General features: G+C 33.6%; 1 pseudogene; it reads right to left on the bottom strand.

The window, feature by feature from the left end:
* Nucleotides 1–539: 539 nt before the first annotated feature.
* LOC130713369 (uncharacterized) lies at nucleotides 540–3,572 on the bottom strand (annotated as a pseudogene).
* Nucleotides 3,573–4,011: the final 439 nt, after the last annotated feature.

The following is a 4,011-nucleotide window of genomic DNA, read 5'->3' as shown; positions in this document are numbered from 1 at the left end:
AACAGACAGCAAAACAGCAAACCGGACCAAAGGAACAGCAACAGCAGCTTCAGCAACAACAAAGCAGAAATCTGCAACAGCAACATCAATCGCAAAAAACAGCAAACGGCTAACAGGAAAACAACAATATTATAAATCAGGTTTTTACAGAATGCGTTGCAAAATCAAACAAATTAACAAATGACAAAAATGTCAACAACATGATCGCTTAATAGAACTTGCTGACCATGTTCAGTGATAATGACTTCAGACTTGAAGTTGAATTTTGCTACCAATTCAATATTTGAACAACATAACCTACAATGGAAAAAGTAGATATAACAGTAATAATTAGTAAGCAATACAAAGATGAACTTGATATATCATTTGAAAATTAAAAACAAACCTTATAGCAAATGAATTATCCTTCAAGTTAGATGGTCAATAAGCTGCTTTACTTTTATTTTTACTGTCAACAATTAAAACAAATACACTATCAGATTTGGTATTTAAAAAAATATAAACCCAACAAAATTATAGTAAAAAACAGCACTTACATATCAAATATTTTCAAAGACTTCTTGGTAGACAACGTTGCGGGTAGTGTTAGAAACTACTCCTTGGTCATCTAGGATTAGTATCTTCAAACCTTTTCTAGATTTAACCCTTGATAGTGCAACATATAATTGCCCATGAGTAAAGACATGCCTTGGCAAATACAGTCCAACATGAGATAAAGACTGTCCTTGACTTTTATTTATAGTCATTGCAAAACATAAAGTAACAGGGAATTGTCTGCGCTGGAATTTGAATGGAATATCAGAATTAGATGGAGTTAAGCTCATCCTTGGAATAAAGGTTGTTTCTCCCATCGTGTTTCTGTTTAGAACAGTAGCAACAATAATATATTTAGTCAAAGCGTTGACTATCATTCGAGTGCCATTACACAACCCTGCAGCTTGGTCAATGTTTCGAATGAGCATGATAGGAACACTGACTTTTAGTTTAATCTAATGGTTTGGGATTCCGGAGCATTTGTAATCATTTAAGAATTCAGATGTAAATCATTCCGCAATGACACCCGAATCTTCATCGGACTTGCATGGAGTATCACAACTAAAGTACTATGTTTCCTCCCCAGGAATCATAGCTAACATAAAGTTGTTTATTTCCTCTACACTTTCAAGTGTTGGTGCAAGGATTGCTCTTTCTTGGAAGAATGAACTTTTTTCCTAATTCATCAAAAGTTTCAGATATGAAAAATTTACTATTTCAAGTAATGGATCCTTACACGGTTCAATAAGAAGATCTGGAGGAATCTCAATGAGTGATTCGGCTTCATCAATGGTTGTAACTGTTCCGTCTCCCACTTGAAGCAACCAATCAGCAAACTCTTTAATTTCTGCTGCTGAAGAAGATGAGTTAGCATTCTGCAATCTCATATTAACAGTCAACTTCATTACCTTGCAATGCTTCCATAGATATGAAGAATTGATAGTAGAACCCACAATCTCCGAACGGCTTCCTTTGGAAATAACAGGGAGTATTGGTCTAAAGTCGCCTCCTAGTACCACAACTTTCCCTCCGAATGGAATGTCATGACCATAAGTAGATCTAGTCTTCATAATGTCATTTAGAGATCTGTCCAAAGCTTCAAAGCAATGTTTGTTCACCATAGGTGCCTCATCCCAAATAATTAGGCTTGCTTTTTTCAATAATTCAGCTTTTGGGGAACCTTGACGGAGATTACATGTTGATATCTCATTTATTGAAATAGGAATAGAGAACCTGGAATGAGCAGTTCTACCTCCGGGTAATAACAGCGATGCAATTCCGCTGAATGCGACATTTAACACAATAAGGCCCCTTGAACGCAAAGCAGCAGATAAGGTGTTCCAAACATATGTTTTCCCAGTTCCTCCAAAACCATATAGAAAAAAGAATCCCCCATTATCAGATAATACAGCATTCAAAACATTTTTATAAACTTCCTCTTACTCTGAAGTAAGGCAACAAACCAATTCTTCATGAATCTTAAGCATTTCATCTTTATTGTAATTCAACTCATCTGCAACGAATCTATTTTCAAAATTATGTGCTTCAGTAAATTTAGGATATGGCAAACATGGAAATTCCTTCAGTGACCTTCCATTTCCTTGAATAATTTTTTCAATCTCTATCAAACATAGGTTATTTAATTCTTCATCATCTATATGCAGATCTGAATGAAAGCACAAATATAATAGTTAATTTCAATTTCATTACCAAGACAAATTGGTAAAGTTTATTAAGTCGTTTCATTACCAAGACATATTGATAAATTTAATTATGGAATATGAGCTATTCGTGTATTAGTATTAATTTACCGAAGCATGTTAGAATCAATTATGATTGTTTTAAAAAAATAGAATAAACATAAATTTAAACATTGAGCAGTGTCTTAAGTAAATTAAAAATGATTGAATACCTGGAATGTTGAGAGTTTTCCTTCTGTCATTTTAAAATCGATGTCCAATATATTTCAAAAATAGTAATTCCAATGCAAATTGGAGATAAAACTTAATTATATCTTGTGATAACTTAACTATAAAAAAATTGTTAAAATAAATCAACAATATTTGTGATAACTATTTCAGAATATAATTTACCTAGCACGGAGAGGGGCAGCTTCTTGAATCTGAGGATTAAAAAGAACCCTAGTAGCACCATAAACGTTTTGAATGCTAGCCTTACCTGTAAAAAAGTAATTAAAATTAAAAGTAAACCACGTTTAAATAATTCAAATCTTAGTAACTTCTGAAAAATTAATTAATACCTTTGAATGGCTTGATCTTAGAACACTGTACAACCACAACAACATTTGTTGCATCAACTGATGAAAGATAACCAATGACCTCAGAAACATATTTCCCGAAAAAAGCACATTCAACACGAACCCTAATCACAAAAATAGTTTTATCATTGAACTTTCATAATGGTAAAATTAGGATCGATCTTTTGAATAAACAAAGAACATGAGGTGTACCCATCTTGATCAAGTTCTATAGTTATCCTCTTCTGTTTAGTACCATCTTTTTCGAACTCATGTTCTCCACTCGCGCCCGTCAGAATTCCAATTACATCTGGTGAAAAAAGTATTAAAAAATTGTAAGAGAAATTAATTACTTTTTTTTGAAAAGATCAAGATGTTGCAGAAGAGTAAATACCTATAAGGAATGATGTATCAAGGTCCTTATACATAATGTCAGCAAGTGGAACGAAAGAGTACGACGTTATGTTGATAGCCTTGTTAGGTAGTAATCGTACAGAAGTCTGAATATCAAAGTTGATCTTGAATGGATGATCGGTCGGGCGAAAATCACGTCCGCTCTCGCCCACACCAAAGTAGGAATGCATAAGAAAAATAATCTTAAAAAAGTTTAAATAATCAAAAAATAGTATACTTTGTCATCCATCAGTATCATGTCCATTGAAAAGGGTAGCTTTGAGCCATATAGGCTCGGACTAAGTCATAGATGACTGACTTTGGTAACAATTGTCCAGGTTTCTTTGGAGGCATCCACCTTTGCCAGATCGTCGATCCTTGAAGCCATCAAAAAGGAGGTTAAGTTGAAATATGCAAGGAATGATGGAAAATGCTGGAAATGATGGAGGAGAAATGTCACATGAGGGGTGTATATATATATATATAGTCTGAATGAAGGGTTTGCGAAATTGAATTATTTCCCTATGATTGATCAGTATTAAACGCACGGGTCAACAAATTTCCTATTATGACATGGTATGTGTTTGTAATGCGTACATAAAATCAGCGTTTTTTTCCCCTATGGTTGATCCTGTTATAATTTATAATATTTGAATTTTTGTTTATATGATGAAATAGATCCAATGAATATTCGTGTGTGTCCATAGAATCTAGTGGCCATGATTCCATCATTTATTCGTTCAAAATTTCATGATTGAAAAAATTATGTTAAGCAATTGAATGGGCCGAATGGAATTGTCATAGCCTCGTCATCACTCATAATTTTC

The sequence above is a fragment of the Lotus japonicus genome, chromosome 4 (genome assembly GCF_012489685.1).
Source record: "Lotus japonicus ecotype B-129 chromosome 4, LjGifu_v1.2".
Classification (NCBI taxonomy): domain Eukaryota; kingdom Viridiplantae; phylum Streptophyta; class Magnoliopsida; order Fabales; family Fabaceae; genus Lotus; species Lotus japonicus.
Note: the sequence above shows the minus strand (reverse complement) of the source record. Positions and strands in the feature narration are given on the sequence as shown.